The sequence below is a fragment of the Pinus tabuliformis genome, chromosome 2_1 (genome assembly GCF_031772625.1).
Source record: "Pinus tabuliformis cultivar Carrire ecotype Pingquan chromosome 2_1, CPIR1, whole genome shotgun sequence".
Classification (NCBI taxonomy): Eukaryota; Viridiplantae; Streptophyta; class Pinopsida; order Pinales; family Pinaceae; genus Pinus; species Pinus tabuliformis.
In genome coordinates, this window is record NC_142299.1 from 925061153 (window position 1) to 925081433 (window position 20281).

At 37.7% G+C, this 20281-nt stretch overlaps 1 pseudogene across 1 annotated transcript in view; it reads left to right on the forward strand.

Annotated features, from left to right (window-relative positions):
- LOC149203681 (uncharacterized) overlaps nucleotides 1–20281 on the forward strand; it is a 220215-nt pseudogene that overhangs the window by 45848 nt on the left and 154086 nt on the right. The window contains exons 6-11 of the transcript XR_016253635.1: nucleotides 2300–2412; nucleotides 2547–2681; nucleotides 2824–2892; nucleotides 3259–3358; nucleotides 3435–3506; nucleotides 3620–3728. The product of XR_016253635.1 is annotated as an uncharacterized LOC149203681 (transcript). The remainder of the gene's footprint in view (nucleotides 1–2299; nucleotides 2413–2546; nucleotides 2682–2823; nucleotides 2893–3258; nucleotides 3359–3434; nucleotides 3507–3619; nucleotides 3729–20281) is intronic.

Genomic DNA, 20281 nt, shown 5'->3' on the forward strand with positions numbered 1-20281 from the left:
TATCTAAACATGTCAAGTTGATTCTTACAACAATTATTCATTAGATAGGATATGCCTCAGCCAAAAATGACTCTCTTTGAAAAGGTATTATTTACTATCCATTGTTTTTGTTGAGCTTGAACATATATAATTTGTTGCACATTGGACATAAGCAACATGAATAAATTTCTCATTTGACAATCCAGCAATTGAATATTACAATTGACTGTGTTCTGCATCTTACCTTTTACTGTGTTCACAACACATTCTGATACTTCATATAGTATATTATTTTTTAAATTTATCCTATTCTGGTTGAACTTTTGAATTTGCTCTCATACTTTTGTTCTTTTTCTATAGTGTCTTGTATGGTTGATGAGGATTCTATATCTACTTAGCGTCTTCAAAATTTCCTCTATGATATGCTCATACAATATTCTGGAGGAAAAGCAGCTCTTGTATTTTGCTCTACAAGAAAAGGAGCTCAGGAAGCAACATTCCATCTCTCTCTCAAACAGTAAAGAGTTTTGGATTTTCAAATCCTTTTATAAAGTCAATGGACCACTTGGAAGACTACAATCAACTACTCTTTCAAGCAGTGATAAACAAATGCAAGCTTGTATTCAATGCGGTGTGGGGTATCACAATGGTAGTCTTTGTTTAAATGATAGAAACCTTGTTGAAGGCCTTTTTCTAAAGGGTGATTTACAGGTTCTATGCACTACAATTATATTAGTGCATGGTATCAATTTGATGTAAAAAAAAATAATTTAAAAAGCTTTTAAATTTAATATAACATTGATTAAATATGCTCTCTCTCTCCCTATATATATATCTATATATAGATAGATATATATATAATTGGATTAATCAGGAAGCCAAGATTGAAATCTCCTTTGAGCTTTAGCCAAATTGGATCGGGTTTTAGAAACAGGCTTCAGGACTATGGGGCCATCACTCTAGAGGCACAATGAGGGGTATACCACTCAAATATGAATATGAACCCCTTTTCAGTGACATGGCTGGAAGAAGAATCCTTTTCAATCTTCTCCACACTAGGGCTATTGGAATCTTCCTCAATGATAGAAACATCCTCTTTGGCGGGATTAGCATCACCTTGAAACATAAAGAAGAAACCTTTCCATTCATTAGGAGGGACTTCATAGCTTGGTAGATGCAGAAATGCCTCATATTGATCCATATTATTTACCAGAGGGAGCATAATACTTTCTTCTTGTTGATCATCATAACCGATTCCCCAATCTGCAGACCAGAATTCATTTAGAAACCCCTCATCCTCTCGACCATCCAGAGAGTCGTAATCTTCTACGCTTGTAACATCACTAGGATCATTTGCATCGTATGTCATACAATTCCTTTCCCTTTTTGCTACATAAATTCAATATAAGAATTGTATCTGGGCATCTTTTAACTAGCTGCCAACAATGCAGCATGTGGTGAAAAGCATCTCAAATAATCAGGAAAGGAAGGATATATTTATTACTGTGTGCAATTGTATTCTACTTCTTTCACTTTCATTATTGTTTATATAAGGAAGGTTTCTCCCCTCCCAAGAAACCCCACCTCCCTTTCCTCCAATTAATCTTAAGATTTAACCTTATCCATTAAGATATTTTCACTTGAGTTGGTCATTATTCATTAAATGAGTTTTTAACCTTATCATCTCAACCGACTTCGAGAATAGTATTTTCTTTTAAGTACCTTATCATGAATTGTCCAAAGATTTATGAAGTAAAGTAAATCTTCTCCATTGCAATAATAGTTATTTATTATTTAAATAAAATTTTATTTAATAAAATAAATAAATATATTTTATTGTTCTACTTAATAAATAAGGTATTAATTAATACTTTTAATAACTAATTCATTTTTTTACATAGACGTTTAAACTTTATATGATTAAATTAGGATGTATACTAGTGCAATGCCTGCGATGCATGTGTATGTAGCTATCATACACATGTCTCGTAAACATGCTAATAATCAGTGACTCAAGTTGGGTCATTACATTATGTGACATCTCCTATCTTCTGCTTCATCGTATAGGTCAAAAATGGAAAAGTATGATAATGTTGCGACATATGCATGTATTTTTGGTATTCTGATCTACAATTTTTCTTTCATAAATTGCAAGGATAATTTTTCATTTTGGATGTAAAGCAAGCAATCTGCTATCATCACATTCTGTATCCAGATGTAGCAATGACAACATCACAATTTGAATATAATTTAAAAATTGATATAGAGAGAAATTCTGAATATTTTCTAACAATCTGTTTCCCCTGCTTTTGTTGTGAAGTATATTGTTTTCCGCCGGGGTATTGGAATAGACCGCACAAGTGATTACTTTATCATGGAGAAGGTGGATATGCTCCTATCTAGAGCTTGGGACTGGCTGCTTCAGCTGACTGGGTAGGCAGCCAGTTATTGGGCATGATTTATATTACATACTTAGTAGGATGGACAAGGTTCCTCTTAACATTGGGTTATCAAACATTGAATTTAATTTTGTAGTTTTTGTCTCTTCATCTCTTTTTTCTGAGCAGACTTGGAAAACTTTTAATGAGAAATCTCAGTGGTACAAGTAGCAGAGGGTCCACACGAATGAATGAGGATGTTGGAAACCCATCCAATGAGAATCTTTATATTGAGCGCATCCGAATTGAGAACATGGATTGCAGGTGCTGATTAATGGTTGATGAGTTTGTTTTGGTATCCTATGTTATTATGTGTAGCTTATGGTTGTAAGGATGTAGGAATCAAGGTTGATTACATTCACCATAATGCACACCTGTGGCTCATTAGCATTCAATGCTTTTGCAGTTTAAGAAATTTGTTTGGTAAAATCACAATTCAAGAACCAACATTTGAGCAGATGATTGTTGTATACAGGTAACATATTCATCTTAAACTACATTCAAAAAGAAAGAAAAAACTACAGGATTTCTATTGTGCACAACTCTTTATCTGGAATCTGGATGCCTTGAAGGTCAACAGGATTGTAATATGTTTGGCTTTATCGACCACAACAAATATTGTCTCTATCTTGGGCCAGAGTTTAGGTTATTAGTATCATACATGATGGCTGGGAATTTAGGAAACTTTGTCCTGGAAAGTACAACATAGTTTAGGACATGTTTGTAACACTCCTTTACGAGTCTGCTCAAAACATGTTAGTCAGGAAAGCATTGTTCTTGAAAGAGGCTTAAGTAAAATTTGTCTGGGGAAGATTAATTCTTTATGTTATTAACTTTGCAGGCGAGCAACACTGCACAGCGACAAATTGCAATCTTATGATAGGAGTATCCACATTAAACACTTCAAGAACATTCCCATGGCTGACATGGAGCTGGTTCTGGTAAGATTTTGGAATGCATTATAAGGTAAACCCTGAAACCTATATGTTGAGTGACTAAATAAGAAAACTTTTGCAGCCAGAAAAGAAGAATCCAAGCCTGACACCAATGGACTGGGTCAATTTTCTTCTTTCAACAGTACTTGGTTTGGTAGGTCTTATCTAGTCTCAGTGATTAAAACGATATGGATTAATTACATATTATGCTTGTACAGTCAATATCTGAAATTTGTAAGTTCACACATGACAAGTTCCCTTTTGCAGGTGGCCTTGATTGGTTCTCTTGAAAGGCCACAAGCTGATGTTTGGGTTGCGTTTGCAATTATAAATTTATAAGTGGACTTGTTGGCTACTGTGCAAAAATTTACTTTACGTAAGTTCTAGTATTCTCAACGATTCAAGTAATTCAGCTTAGTGCAATTGATAACTAGCACTGAATATATTAAATATTCTCACATTGTTTAACTTTTTCATGTTTGATTTTATGTTTTCATATATATATATATTGCCATTCATTATTAATGGAGGAATGTTTCATTGTTTAGTGCTCCCTTCTTTCAATTTCACATTATGTAGAGTAATTTAACATGTCAGCTTGTTCAAATCTCTTAGCCAAAGTCACATGTTCTGTAATTTAGCACAAGCTGAACACATAGCTGGCTTGCTCTGTCTTGTGTTTAATTTTGTTCTATATATATATGACACATTATCTTGCAAGAGGAAAAAAAATGAGACACATAAATGACATTTTAGAAGGTAAACCATGTCTATATAAATTCGCCTAGATGATTACATGATGCAGAATCCAAAATTAGACTTTATAGATGGGGCTATACATCCCGTTTCCACAAAATCTAGCAGGCCTTGTAGAGGGGTGCCCTACACGGAAAGCACTAGACCAAGTGACAACTATAAGGTAGTGGCCTACCGTCACCACAACGACTACCCCTTGCTCTTTATGGATTTTCACCAATGGGAGGAGTCCCGGTATAAAGTAACCTACAAGAGATATTTTAGGTTTAGGGGTTTGAGGTGACACAATAGGCTTCCAAAGCATGGCTCAACTTAAGTACAAAGCTCAAATAATGATGAAGAGGCAATTCACATCCCCTTGCAGAGGCCAATCAAAGGCACACTAGTGACTAGACCTAGGGTTTGATTAATATTGTGTGAAATGGAATATCCTAAGGTCAAGGTGCTAGGAAAAGTTTTCCAACAATGAATATCAACAAAAAAAGGTACATGAAACCTTTAATAAGCCCTCAAGTTGAAGCTTGACCAAACTAGGGTTTCTCCTATGGGAAAATAACTAGGGAAAGAGAAATTATGGAGGAGAATGGAGAGATTGACCACCAAAAGTAGTGATTTTTAGGAAACCACTTCTATTCTTGATGTTGAATCCTTCCAATCCTTGAAATATCCTTCCCAAGCAATTTCGCACTAAGCCCTAATTGGCTCGCTTATCCTTAAGAAGGCTGAATTAGAGAAGAAAGAGAAAGCAAAATTCAATTTATGGATAGAAGTAACTTGCTTACCAACTAGACATGGCCAGTGCCTAGTCCTTGGGTTGATGGAGTCTATGGATGCTTAAGATAGGCTAATTAATGCAAAGAAGTAAGAATATTTTGATTTCCAAACAAAAAAATCCTAACTATTGCCTTTGTGAGGGATCAAAATTAACTATTACCTTTGTGAGGGATCAAAATTCACTTGGGAGAGCTAATAAGGTTCACCGAGGGGATCGCCATTCACATATTATACATGAGTAATGTATGCAATAATGAGACCTAGTTTCTATACAATTTATCTTCAATAACAATTGTGTAATAGAAAACTCTAGATCAATACTTTATTCCATACATTAGACACAAAATCAGAAATTTTCAACAACAAAGCTCACTTACAAGACAATGTACATGAACAATCCATTCATTGATCTAAGGTAACTTCTCCAAAGACAAGAATATAGCCCCAATAAATGAAATGCTCCATAGATCACATCTTTCGAAAGATACAAGAAGGCCAAAATTCGTCTAGAGAGGCCAAAAAAATCCAAGTGATGATTGCGCCGAGAGGCGCTCTCCAACCCAATATGGAAGAGATGTCCTGACTCTTGTCCTATTATGTTATGTAAAAAATTTGCCTTGGTCAAATTATATAAAAATAAAAATAAAAATAAAAATAAATTAAAAAATCAAATAAAATAAAATAAAAAATCAAATTAATACTTAAAATAAAATTGAGGTAAAATATTCAATTTATCGTTGGTGGTTTCTTGGAGGTTTTCATAACCCATGGTTTTGCCCATGGTATTCTCATCTAAGAATATATATATGCTCTACCAGTCTAGATCCATCTTAATTCCAGATCTACCAAGCACCGAGAGGGATCAAATCTATTGAGGTGCATTGTATGACGAGGACAAGCTCTAATATTAGCCTAAAAGCCCCTAAAAACGAGTTTAATTACAATAGACCTTTGCGTTACAAGCCAACCCACTAGATTTTGACATAAATGCTTAAGTAAGCTCACATGTATGAGTCGTTAGGCTTCTAAGGCTGATGTCATCCATGAGGTAGGCTCCAAGTGGCATCTCTAAGTGTTACGATGTGTCAAATGTGGTGTAGTAGCATGCAAAAATTATGATTTGAGGGTTGGCCCTCAAATTCACCTCAAGGGGTCTCTCAGTGGTCCTAGGATCCAACTGGGGCACCCCAAAGTGGTCTCCATGTGTCTCCATTGGCTCAAAGTGTCCATCTCTGCTCCAACATTGAGGGATTTTTAGGAGCAACTAAACCTCCCAAGCCTTAGAAGGTGAGACCATCCTCATTTTGGCCCTGAATCAGTGTCCATCCATCAATTGGTGCATACGTTGGCCTAGGGGCACGCTGGGTACAGGTGTGTCATCTTGAAGAATCATCAAATATGGTGCAAAGTGGCAGAACCTCCTTGGTGCAAGAGGTGCCCTGGAACATGTGTCATATGCTGGTGCCGCTAGGAGGTCCAGGGCTTCTTAATACTTCACCTGTTTGTGCCAATATAATTCTCTAAGGGCCTGGGTACCTGTGGATAAGGTGCCCAGGACTTGGGTCGCTGAACCACCTGACAATCACAACAAAGAGTCTAGTGAAAGCAACCATCATTAGAGACAAAGATCATTATTGTGTCTACGTGAACCCAACTTGAATGTCATGGGCTATTTAATACTTCAAATAAGGATCCCTTTCCAAACTTTGGACCTTGATCTCACAATGGTGTTTTCTCCCTAGGTAGGAGTGGCTAAAGGACAACCCTATTAGGTGTTTCCAACCCCTAAGGGGAAGTAACATTTCCTTGGTTCACCCTTCAATTGATAGGTGTCAGTGAATAATAATGATGGTCATGGAGGGAACAAGACTTCATGATCAAGTGCAATGGTTAAAGGGACCAGTCGATTGGGAATTCCACATCCTAAGTGTATAGATGTGAGGAGGGAGCTATTGTGGAGGCATGAGTTACCAGCTCGGCTTTGTTTTTCCACCCCTTTTGTGCGCCTTTTACTTCTTGTTTTTTTTTTTGTATTACCACTCATAGCTCAAGGGTTAGAGCTTTCATTGAATGATATAGTAGTTGTATTACCCCTTAATGATGAGTCAATTCATTGCTAATCGAGGTTGGGACATTCAAGGGTTCCTTATTTTGATGTAATGGAGCAACATGCGCTCAGGGATTGAGTGATGGCCATACATTAGAGGAAATTTCAGCCTAAAAGTACCCATGAATTTTTCACGTAATTTCCATGTCATAATATGTAAACCAATCAAAATTCTTTAAATTTAAAAAGAGGTACATGTCCTAAATAATTTTAAATTGTTTAATTTGGGTATCTGTGAAATATTTAATTATTAACTTGGATATCAGTGAAATATTTTATTATTAATTTGGGCATTTGTGAAATATTTTATTAATGTTATTTACCTACCTTACCATATGAATTAGAATATCAAAAAAGTTATTAATGCAATGTCAATCTTGATATTATTGAAAAAATATAAATTAAAAATGTGGGCCCATTTGACATTAATAACCATGCCCAAAAAACACCAAAAAATAGTTAAATATAAAATATATATAAACAATTAAATATAAAATATAAATATAGATAGTTATAGTTAAATATAAAATAGTTAAATAGTTAAAAAATAGTTAAATAATTAAAAGATGTATTCCAGAAAGAACAAATTACTGGATTCCAGCCAAAACTATAAAATATAGTTAAATATAAAATGGTTAAATGGTTAAAGCATAGTTAAAAAACGTATTCCAAAAAGGACAAATTACCGGCCAAAAATATAGAATATATAGTTAAATATAAAATAGTTAAAAATTGTATTCCAAAACAGACAAATTGATAGATTCTGTCAAAAAATATAGAATATATAGTTAAATATGAAATAGTTAAATATAATTAAATATAAAATAGTTAAATAGTTAAAAAATAGCTAAATGTGAAATAATTAAAAAAATGTATTCCAGAAAGGACAAATTACTGGATTTCGGCCAAAAAAATATATTTTGGGCAAAATTGTGGCTTTAGTAGACAATGTTGTTAAAAAACACCAAAAAAATTAGTTAAATATAAAATATATACACACAGTCAAATATAAAATATAAATATAACCAGTTAAATTTAAATATAAAAAATATATAGACAATTATTTTAATAAATGTGCCCTATATTAAGGGATTTCAATAAAAGTAAAAATTAGAAATAATATATTAATTTTTTTTATTAAATCTCGTGTTAATAAATATTGTGGAACATAGATAAACGTAAAATAATATTAAAAATTGTCTACATGGCATTTTTTATTAATTTCTTGAATTTCCTTAGGAAGCTACTTTTAGGCTGAAATTTCCTCTAATGTGAGTGAGGTAGAGCTCAAGCTAGGCTTTTGCTCACGTGCTACTTTTGATGTCCTTGGCCATCTTTTGCATTTTGAATTTTCTTTCTTTGTTTTTCTTGTGGCCATGATATGATTTTTCTGTTTCTTTTAGCTACATCAACCTCCTAGGGCAAAGTTTTCAAGTCCTACCCAATTATGTGACATATGAGTGCCAAATCTCAGAGAACTAGTGGTCAGTTGAATCTGAAGAATGGAGGTGAGATATGGGCTTGTAATGTATGATGGAAAGTATTAAGTATGATATATGGGATAGATGGAAATACACTATCTCAATCCAAGCTTCCCAAGTAGTTCCCCTCCTATAACCGTTAGGTCATTTAGGGAGGTCCCATTGGACTAGGATCGAAGATTAACCTTGTTGGAAAATCAAAGTAGTTATATTAGGGTTTGATTCTCCTTTCTTGATAATTACTTGTGAGTGTGTTGGCTTCTTTTATTTATTTATTATTATATCTTTCATCAAGCAATCACCATATTATGTGTGTATGAAGGTCACAAAAAAAGAGACACAAGATATAGGCACTATTCCAAGGCAAAACCCCCCTCGAGGGGAAACCCTAGTCAAGATAATTATTCCTTTCAATAGTATTCTTTGAGACTCTTCACCCTAGACCAATACCATACCTTCCCTCCACACCAAGTCGACCTCCCATATCTTCAACCCCTTCCAGCAAATTCGACTAGGCAACAACTTCTGACAATAGGCAACTTTCGGCAACAACGAAACTTGGAAGACTTCGATCTCTCAAACTAGGGCATGAAATAGAGAGAGAGGTACCAAAAGTTCTATTTTCTTCTTCTCCTTAGACTTCCCCAAACTCGAACTTCTTTCGGCTTCCCAGCAACAAACTTCGCACTTCTCCAGCTACTCTTGACATATCGAACTAGCTTGAGATGGGATATTCCAAATGACTTTGACTAGCTTGTATTTATAGGCTTCTTGTGGGTCAAATTAGGGTCCTTAGGCCGACATGATCTCTTCTATGCCAACATGGTGTGGAGGATACATAAATCACATTTGACTCAATATTTAACCTTTTTACATGATTCAAAAGCCCAAGAAGGGTCTCTTTGAATGTACAATGACTCTATAAACTCAATATTAATCTTAGGAGTCCACAATGGGGATTATGACTAATATAATGATGACCCAAGCATGAAACCTATGCTTTAATAAGTCATTGTTACAATAATAAAAATTCTTTTCTTTATTCTTTTGACTAGTGCATTTCATGATGACTCAAGTACATTAAAGAAATCCAAACATAGTTACATTTTCCAACACTCCCTCTTAACTAGGGAGGTATTCATAATTTACAAATACAATGTAAGATCTCAAACTATATGAAATAATGAAGAACTTTAGGCACTGCAATGCCATGGACTAGATTCCCGACTAGGGAAATCTATCCATTGGTCTCTCAACAATTTAGGCACCGCAATGCCATAGATTGGATTCCTGACCAGGGAAATCTATCCAAGTGGGAATAAGGTGGATTCAAGATTTTAGCCCCTCTAGGTACCATTAGGCTTACTTGCTAACCACTAACCCAGGGACCTAGGTGCGTATCCATGGTCAGAGCTCTATGACCCACGCCACCCTTCCCTACTTTGGGACCTAGACATCAACACAAAGTGTCGGCCAGATGTCCTCCAAGGAAATGCTTCACTCGCAAAGTCTCAACAAATCTCTTCTATTTCTTTATCATCAATACAATCAACAATGTCTACCAAACCCAACAAGTTTCTCAGATACTCAAACTTCTTATTCAGAAGAGCCTTTGTTAGTATATCTGCTACCATGTTCATCTGTCGAGACATACTCCAACTTCACAATCCTATCCTACACCAGGTTCCTAATAAAGTCGAACTTATTATTGATATGTATCATCCTCAAATGAAACACGAGATCTCCAGACATATTAATACAACTTTGATTGTCACAATTAATCATAGTAGGACCTAGAGACTTCTCGAACAAATCTGTCAGAAGCTTCCTTAACCAAACAACCTCCTTTCCTACTTCACATGCAGCCACATATTCTACCTTGACACTACTCAACGCAATGGGATCTTTCTTCCTACTCATCCATGAGATCGTAGCAGTTCCCATACTAAAACATCCTCTGGTAGTGCTCCTTTCATCGGTCTCACTGCCACTCCAATCAGAGTCTGTGAATCCAATTAGCTTGACTTACTTATTATCATACTTTAGGTAGTGATATATAGTGCCACGAAGATACCTCAGTATATGTTTAGCAGTTATCCAATGATCGTGACGGGGCTCCAACTGAAACTGACTAAGAATGTTTACTGCAAAACATATATCTGGCCTAGTATTTACTAGATACATCAGGGAACCCACCAACTGTCGATAGGAGGTAGGATCCACGAGACTAGAGTCAGAGTCCCTCAACTTCTTGAGATTGGTGATCATAGGAGTAGTCATCAGCTTGGAATCCATCATCCCAAATTTCTGCAACAACTTGATGATGTACTTTCCTTGCCCCAAATATATCTCCCTAGGTCTCTGCCATACTTCTAGACCTAGGTAATAGTGCATCAGTCCTAGATCCTTCATTTCAAATTCAGCTGCCAACATCTTCTTGCATTCTTGAATTCTTCGCTCCACACCTGTGATGAATAGATCATCCACATATAGCAAAATAATGACGGGCTCATCATTCACAACCTTGATGTAGAGATTCGGATCAACAAAACTCTTCACGAACCCAATTCTAAGTAGATATGCATCCATCCTGCATACCATGCCCTAGGTGCTTGCTTTAAGCCATATAGGGCCTTCTTAAGTCTGCAAACATGAGAGTCCTTGCTATTAAATTCAAATCCTTTGGGTTGTTCGATGTACACTTTCTCATCAATGGTCACATTTTGATGGATATTCCAACCCATTGTAGCAGCCAATGAAACCAACGATCTAATGGTAGTGTACCTTGTTGTAGGTGCAAAGTTTTCTTCATAATCAATGCCTTCCTTTTGAGAGAAACCCCTTGCAACAAATCTTGCTTTATACTTGTCTATACTTCCATCAACTGCATGTTTGATCTTATAGATCCATTTAGATGTGACAACCGATTTGTCACTAGGTCTAGGAACGATTTCCCAAACCCCATTCTTCATTATGGATAGATATTCTTCCTACATTGCTTTTTTCCAAACCTCCTGATGCGCAGATTCCTTGAATGTAGATGGTTTGGCTTCAATCAATTTTGTCATATATGTAGTATAAACTTTCTTTCCCTGAAGGTTCCTTTCTCAGCTTCATGTCCTTCAACATCTTCTAGTGTAGTTTTCAACCAATTTGGCCTCTTCCTTGTGGTTGGGATGACCACCGATTGAATAGTCTCACTTGGTCCTTCTTCTTCGAGTTTTGTTGTAGATTTTTCATGATGAACTTCTCCTTCTTCAAATATGGGAACTTCGTCATCAGAATCAATAGGAATATCCTTTGATTTCTTGTATGCTTGATTCTCATCAAATATGACATCCCTGCTTACTTCAATATATCTTCCTTCCTTGATGTAGATTCTATATGCTTTTGAAGAGAGACTATATCCAACGAATATTCCCTTGATACTTGTAGAGTCCAACTTCTTTCGCTTGTCTTTCGGAACATGGATATATGCTGGACTTCCAAAGATTCAGAGGTTATCCACACTCAAATTCTTTCCTGTCAATAATTCTTCGAGTGTTGTATTATCAAGACTCTTATGAGGACTTCTATTTTGAATGTATACAATTGTCATTGCTGCTTCTCCCCATAAGAACTTTGGTAGATCTTGATTAAGGAGCATAGTTCGAATGCCTTCTTTAATTGACCTATTCTTCATTTCGGCCAATCCATTTTGTTCGGGATAATAGGGAACAATGAGCTCCCTCTTAATACATGCTTCCTTACAATTTGCAATTAATTCCTTAGAAGTGTATTCCCCACCATTATTAGACCTCAATTTTTTTTTCTTTCGGTTAGGGTTTCCACTTCAGCCCTAAACTCCTTGAACTTATCAAATACTTCATCTTTTGTTTTGAGAAGGTAGAGCCATGTCTTTCTAGAATGGTCATCAATAAATGTCACATAGTAGAGATGACCTCCAAGTGATTTGTCAGACATGGGCCCACACACATCAGAATGGATGAGGTCTAATATCTCTTTAGACCTAGTTTCACTATTGTGAAATGGCTTTCTTGTATGTTTTCCCAAAGAACATCCCTTGCACACACCTTCATGATCCAACTTCATATTAGGAATACCATGAACTAGTTGACTAAGAGTAGGGATGCCCTTATAATGTAGATGACCATACCTCCTATGCCATAGCTCAATGGGACTTATTTCCATATGAACCAAAGCTTGAGGAGGTGGTGTAATGACTTTATAAAGACTTCCTTCACGAACTCCAATAACCCTAGCTTTATCAATGCTAGAGTCTTTTCCCCAAACCAATACTTTTCCATCAACAAAAGAAATTCTTTCCCCTTTATCTTCAAACCTGGAACATATAAAATGTTGTTGAGATGTAGCTTCGATCCATTATCCAGCTTCAACAATGTTGATCCTAGGCCTCTAACAACATATCTTTTGTTGTCACCCAATTCTGAGAAGATGGTTCCTTTGATAGTGCATGAAGTTGTTTACTTTCTCCTGTCATGTGTCTCGATGCTCCACTATCAATGATCCATGCATTGTCATCAGTAAGAGAACCTATAAGAGCAGCCAAGAATCCTTGACTTTTGACCTTGTTGAACAAGTAGTAGATGACCTTCTTGATCCAACTTCCAGCAATGTTGATACCCATTCTTATGTAGTTCATCATAGAGGGAGAATCCATGCCAACAAAGTGATCTTTGACTCTTCTTGACCTTAGCTCTGATACCATGTTGGAAAATCAAAGTAGTTATATTAGGGTTTGATTCTCCTTTCTTCATAATTACTTGTGAGTGTGTTGGCTTATTTTATTTCTTTATTATTATATCTTTCATCAAGCAATTACCATATTATGTGTGTACGAAGATCACAAAACAAGAGACACAAGATATAGGCACTATGCCAAGGCAAAACCCCCCTCGAGGGGAAAACCCATTCAAGATAATTCTTCCTTTTAGTAGTATTCTTTGAGACTCTTCACCCTAAACCAAGACCAAGCCTTCCCTCCACATGAAGTCAGCCTCCCAGATCTTCGACCCCTTCTAGCAACTTTAACTAGTCAGCAGCTTCCGGCAACAGGTAGCTTCCGGCAATAGCAAAACTTGGAAGACTTCGATCTCCCAAACTAGGGCACGAAACAGAGAGAGAGAGGCACCAAAAGTTCAATTTTCTTCTTCTCCTTAGACTTCCTCAAACTCGCACTTCCTTCGGCTTCCCGACAACAAACTTCGCACTTCTCCAGCTACTCTTGAGATATCAAACTAGCTTGAGATGTGATACTCCAAATGACTTCGACTAGCTTGTATTTATAGGCTTCTTGTGGGTCGAATTAGGGTCCTTAGGCCGACATGATCTCTTTTAGGCTGACGTGGCGTGGAGGATACATAAATCATATTTGACTCAATACTTAACCTTTTTACCTGATTAAAAATCCCAAGAAGGGTCTCTTTGAATGTGCAATGACTCTATAAACTCAATATTAATCCTAGGAGTCCAAAATGGGAACTTTGGCTATTATAATAATGACCCAAGCATGAAACCTATGCTTTAATAAGTCATTATTACAAGAATAATTCTTTTTCTTTATTCTTTTGACAAGTACATTTCATGATGACTCAAGTACATTAATGAAGGCCAAACATAGTTACATTTTCCAACAAACCCCCCATTTAAGGTGAACGAACAAGATCGCCGTTAAAGTCCATCATTCTTCTAGATCATTCCATAATCTTAATCAAATGCCCAAAGTCAAACAAGTATAAGCACCCGATTACAACGTGACCAAAGTATCTTTTGAGTGGAAGCCCACCTTCGTCCATGTGCTCATGCTAGATGGGTGAGAAGCAAATGGCTGATGCAAGTGGTAGAGATATATGGCATATCATTAGCTAGTGGTGGCTGTCAGGGGTCGCTGGTTGGGCGTTTGTATGTTAGGAATAGAAGGAAAGTTTTCTCCTAGGGGTTACCCATTTTGGTGGGTAACACATCCAAGATTCCAAAACCAACCTTTACACATTAAACTATATGTTCTAAAAATGAAATAACACATGAGCTAAAGACATACAATTACATATTATAATAATCCTCATCCTCATCAACAAATATAGAACAAAATGCTTGTTTAATAGAACTAGAGTGTGGATTGGAAGAAGAGGCTTCTTTACTTCCGATTGCGTCAACACTAATATCAATAGTAGCAAGACAGAGATCCAATTCTGGGCATTCTGCTTCCACATCCCAATCTTTATGAGGTCCACTTGTATACTCTTCACCTCTTTAGACACAATGCGTAGGTTTGAATACGCATATATAACATCCTTAGCTTTCTATGATCCCAACTTGTTGCACTTCATAGAATGAATGAAATATAGGTTCTCCAATTCTATTTTGTTGATGAAGAGCTTGCCACTTGTGATAGAATACGAATGGAAAGGAATTGCAAATTAACACCATTTGCCCCATGACAAGTTCATCATTTAACCGAGTTCATGGTCCTCCTCTCATCAAAAGTTGACATGTATTCAAAATCCTATGATACACTAGAAAAACAAGCAAATTCTTCCCTTACATCAGTTTGTAAAGAAGCTGGAAACAACCTCTAAAAGGATTTCTTCACTCCATTGGCCACCTCTTTGCCCTTATGTGGGGCATTCCTCTTCCCAACACTTTGAGCAATGAAATCCTCATCATAAAATTTTGGATTTAGAGCATGTGCCAAAGTGTGCAATGGAGTGGTAAGACATTCCACATCACAACAATAATGGACCTCACATGCTCTGCAAAATCAAAATCTACAAAAGGAAGAGTGGGAGCCTCTTGTGTAATAATTTCCATGGTTTTCTCAACCATAGTATCCATGCCCCAAATACCTCTCCCAAGAAAGATTTGTTTGTCTCTACATCTTGGAAAAGATCATAAGAAAGTAATGTGAACTTGAGCAAGAAATCAATCTTGCTCCACCATTCTTAATCAATCAACACCCTTCGCACCATACTTCCCATCTCTAAATCTGCTTGTCTCCACTTAGCCCAAGTTGCACCTTCCACCATACTCATTAATGTATGTTTGGCTTCAACAAGGTGGAAAAACATGATTAATTTTGAGGCATATCTTGCCTAAACAACTTTGGCAACTCCAATTTGGAGTTTTCTTGATATATTGCATGAGACTAGTGGTGGTTGGTGATGAATTTGATACTCCCCCTAGCCTATATCCTGTGATCTCCTTAATCCATTCTATTTTAGCTTCAATCTCTTTCAAAATCAGATTTAGATTATGGACAATGCAAGGAGTCCAAAATATATGATTGTATCTACTCTCAACATTCAAACGTGCAACTTTGCAAACATGTGCATTTTCTGTGACAACTCGTGCCACATTTTTTGGCCCTACTTGTTCAATAGCAACAATTAAAATTTCAGCAATGAAATTACTATCCATTATCTCACCTAAACAATCTTTTTCTTTTATGAATCCAACTGAGATAATGGGAATCCCCTTGCTACCCCATGAGCTATGGATTGGTCTTAAAACATCCTCTAGAAGTTGCCTTTCCTTCTTGAGCAAAACTATTCTTTGTTTTTCATAGTTTGTTCCCTTGAAACCTTCAGGGGTTCTGTTAATTGATCTCACCAAATCTTGCTAATATGAGAGTCAAACCACATTAAAAGGGATGCCACAAGAAAAGATGGCCCTTGCCAGTATTGCCTCAACTTCTTCTCTCCCTTGACTATCAAGCATTTTGAACAATTTGCTATCTTTAGTTGGATTTGATGGCTTTGGATATCACTTCTTTTACTATTATTGCCCTCCTCTTTCTTGTGTCTTGATTCTTGAACGATCCTTTGTCATTGTTAGCACCCAAGCGACGATTGCTAGTGCCATCCATATTGATTCTGCTTCTTTGATCCTTCGACCTTTGAGAATCATCTTGTTCTCTTTTAAATGTACCCTTCATCTTCATATTTCTAGTATGCGAACAAGCTTCAATACCCTTTACCTATTTATGCAAAATGTGAGCCTTGACTCATGTAAGTGACCTTGAAGGTCTTGTTACCCCTTATATTAGTAGGGGTACATATATATCATTGCAACATTTTTCACACCATTGTAAGCCCATTGTAACAACCATGTGAGGCCCTAGATTAGGTGTCCTAAACATTATGTTTGGTCGGACCATGGCCGGTCCCTTTGAGTTCATCTTTGGCTCCTTTCATGCTGGATAGGATTGGAGGACGTTGAATGGAGTTACTTGAGGACTCATGGTTTTAGAGGAGCCTACTTCTGTTGGGGGTGATCACTAGTGTAGGGGCTAGTTTAGCCCGTGTCTTGGGCATCTATGTATCACTGTATGGTTATGAGTCTATTGAGTTTGTATGTGGCCTTGGCCTCGATGCAATATCCCTCAAATGTTGTTGGAATTCACAATTATACTAAGAAGAGGGGGTGAATAAGTATAATGACATTTTTTACTTATTTAATTCCATTCAAACATGATAAAACATCAATCTCATAAACTGAACAAGTAACGCAAGATATATGTGGAAACCCTTATGGGAGATGTTATCCACCACCTATGGGTAGTATCCATAGGAGAAAATTTTCTCCTAGATGGTCCTCAGCCGACAGCCAACAGCCCTTTGTAGCCACCAAATAGCTCGATGTGCCACTATCTCTGCCACTTGAGCCAACCATGTGGTCCCTTGCCCATCTGTTATGATCGTATGTTTGAAGGTGGGCCTCCCGACCTCGAAGGTATGGTTTTTCATTGGTGTAGTTGAGTAATTTTGTTTACTTATCATGGACACTTTGGGCATGGATTGGTGGGGGGATTTGGCGGAAAGAGTGGGCTAGGTCTGTACTCTTGTCTTCTCTGCTTGATTTGGTGGTTAGCCTTGTATCCTAGTCTCGTGGGATCTCCTTTACTGGCTATTAGCTTTAGGTCTGGCACTACGTGGAAAATCCCGATTTCGGTTGCGTGGTCCCGCTTCCTGACACCATATACATCACTCTCTCCGCTCATTTTAACCCCATTTATTCCTTTTCCTGTCTGAGTCCACATAGTGTTAGCCTCCCCCTCCCCTTGCCCACCTTGGGTCGGGCCTGAAACGATAACCCAGAGGTTGATGCAGCTAAAAAGAAAAGAAAAAGCATAATTTGGCCACCCTCAACAGGAAATGTACAAAGAAATGCAAAAGATGGCCGAGACATGCAAATTTAGCATGTGGGCAAAAGTCAATCATGAGATTTATCCCTTATATATGGCCATCACCTTGGTTCCTATGGGCCCTAGATGAGCCCCCTCCTCATTAAAGAAGCCATGATTGTCCCAACCCTTGGTGGGCATTGAATTACCCCACCTTAAAGGGGGTATCTACTGCGGTATCCTACACATCATGCTGTCATCCCCTAGAGCCCCAAGCAGTTGTGAAGAAAAATCAATCAAAGGCATATGAAGAAGGGTGGAAAAACAAAGGCCGGGGTAACTCATGTACTACGATTGCTCCATCCTACACTAATACACCCACGTGTAGGCTTCCCTTGTACCATGGCATGTGGCTTGGAGCCTTCCCCTGATCCCCACTCCATTCCATCATTATATCACATGCCACCTACCACTTGATGGATGTACCATGGACATGTCACCCCCTTTAAAGGCTGAAACCACCTAATAGGGTCCTTGGTTAACCCCTTTATTGAGCTTGGAGACACCTATACATGCCAAAGCCCACTATGGAAGGGCATGCCACCATGAAGTGTCCATTTGATTCCATGATTTGTAAACTCTTTTACTTGATTACTTTAATGATTTGTTGTACTAGAGGGCAAGGGGACGCATTGGATCTTATGCAGGATTGCAGGTGGGTCTCCATTTGGGGTTTGGTCTCCCTATACGGGGTCCAAGCCCTCTAGAGGGTCACATTGGCACTTGTAGGGTGAGTGTTGAGAGCCATGGGCCTCCACCATAGCAGAGAGCACTTCATGGATCCCCAACACCATTCATTGACTGCTCGTGTTCCACCTTTTGGATGAGGATGATGCACTTGGATCACCACGCCTAGCCAGCTTCACAGTTGTACCATACACGTCGCAGATGTTCCAGGGCCCAGATGAGGATGTGTCTCACCATGGGAGACAAGGGGAGGGTTTATGTCATCATTCTAGCCCTTATAGATGGTTTACAAGCATTGTTGATCTACTTGGAGACCCATGAGGATGTCATTGTGCCCCCACACCCACTTGGGGACACCACATGTGACTTGCATGGATATCAAGGGGCCAACCCCTTGATCACTGTGTTTGGAGCCCATTCTCTCAACTTGGCACACTTTGGACTCCACTAGGCCTTCTCAATGGCCCAACGACTCATCATGTTTACTATTTTTCCCTCTTGAGAGGCTTATTTTTGTATTATGGAGCTATCTTGGTGGGCTTGTCACCAAGGGATGTTATTATTGCACATTATTTTATTATTTGGGGCTTAATTAGGCAAATCAAACTCTTTAGGAAGGATATAAATAGATGAGAGGCTCATTCATTCCTCTCATCATCACTTGGATTGAATTAGTATCTCTTAAGAGATTTTCACACTTGTTTCTGGGACGGAATTTTTGGAGTTTCTTGATGCACTATGATGTTTGGATTTTCGCTATTGTCTTTGGAGCTTTTTTCTAATGCAAAGTTGATGAATAGATATACTTTCTCTTTCTCTCTCTCATGTAAGTGAAATTTCAATGCTATTCTTGTTATCTTACTTGTCTAATGCATGGTATTGTTATCATTATTCTTATATGGGTTAAAGTAATCTGAAATTCTTCTGGAAACCTTGAAGAAGTGATTTAATTCATGTGTTTCTCTTTGAGGGAGTGGGTGAATGTTCCTAGAGACACCTCATAGGTTTAAATACCTTGAAACTTCATCTCCTTTGCAAATTTGAAGTATAAAACCCTAATAACCTAGTTTATTGCACTTGGAAAGACTAACGAAGGTAAATTAGGGCTCCTTAGCATGAGAACTTCTTCGATCTAGGTGTATCTTGACTCCATTAAGCCCAAGAAGCAAGGCACTGATCCTCCCATTCCTTTGGTGGTCAAAATTACCTCTCTTTTCTTCATCTCTTCCAATTCTAGGCCTAACCCTAGTAGGTCACCTAGGGCATCAAGCGAAATTCTTTGTAGCCATCCAAAACCCTTAAATTTTGGTCTACTACTGCACTGGGGTTTTCTCAAGAGGTCCTCCAAGTTTGAAGCAAATCTGATGGTGGAATCTCGAGATATAGCAAGCCCTAGCCACAAGACCATCTCTTTCCCTAGGTTGATTTGGGTTAGTGTCCTAACTTGGGTCATTACATTTGTATTTCAAAAGAAAATGTGTCCTTTGATCCTATACTCCTCCCAAACCTGGTCAAGCCCCTCTATTGTTGATCAACTCTGCACCCTTGACCTAGTTTGGGCCCATTTGGGTTCTTTGTGGTCCCATAATTTTGTAACTCACATTACACAAGGGTCACATAGAAGCCATTTCTCCTTTTGGATCCTTAGGTCTGGGATACCCCTTGTTAAGGCTATTCTCCAACCCTAGGTCTAGGTATTCTCATAGCCCTTCGTAGAGAGCTAATCACCTTGCTTTCAAAGAAAGCAAGCCAATTATTTAAGCCTCTCTTGTGAATAGGCTTTAGGAATCACCCAATATCTTATCGTTGATCCATCTATTTTTGTGATTCCTCTCACACCAGTACTCCTCCCATCGATGAAAGTCCATAAAGAGCAGGGAGCCTTAGTTGAGGTAACAGTGGGCTATCACTCCATTGTTGCC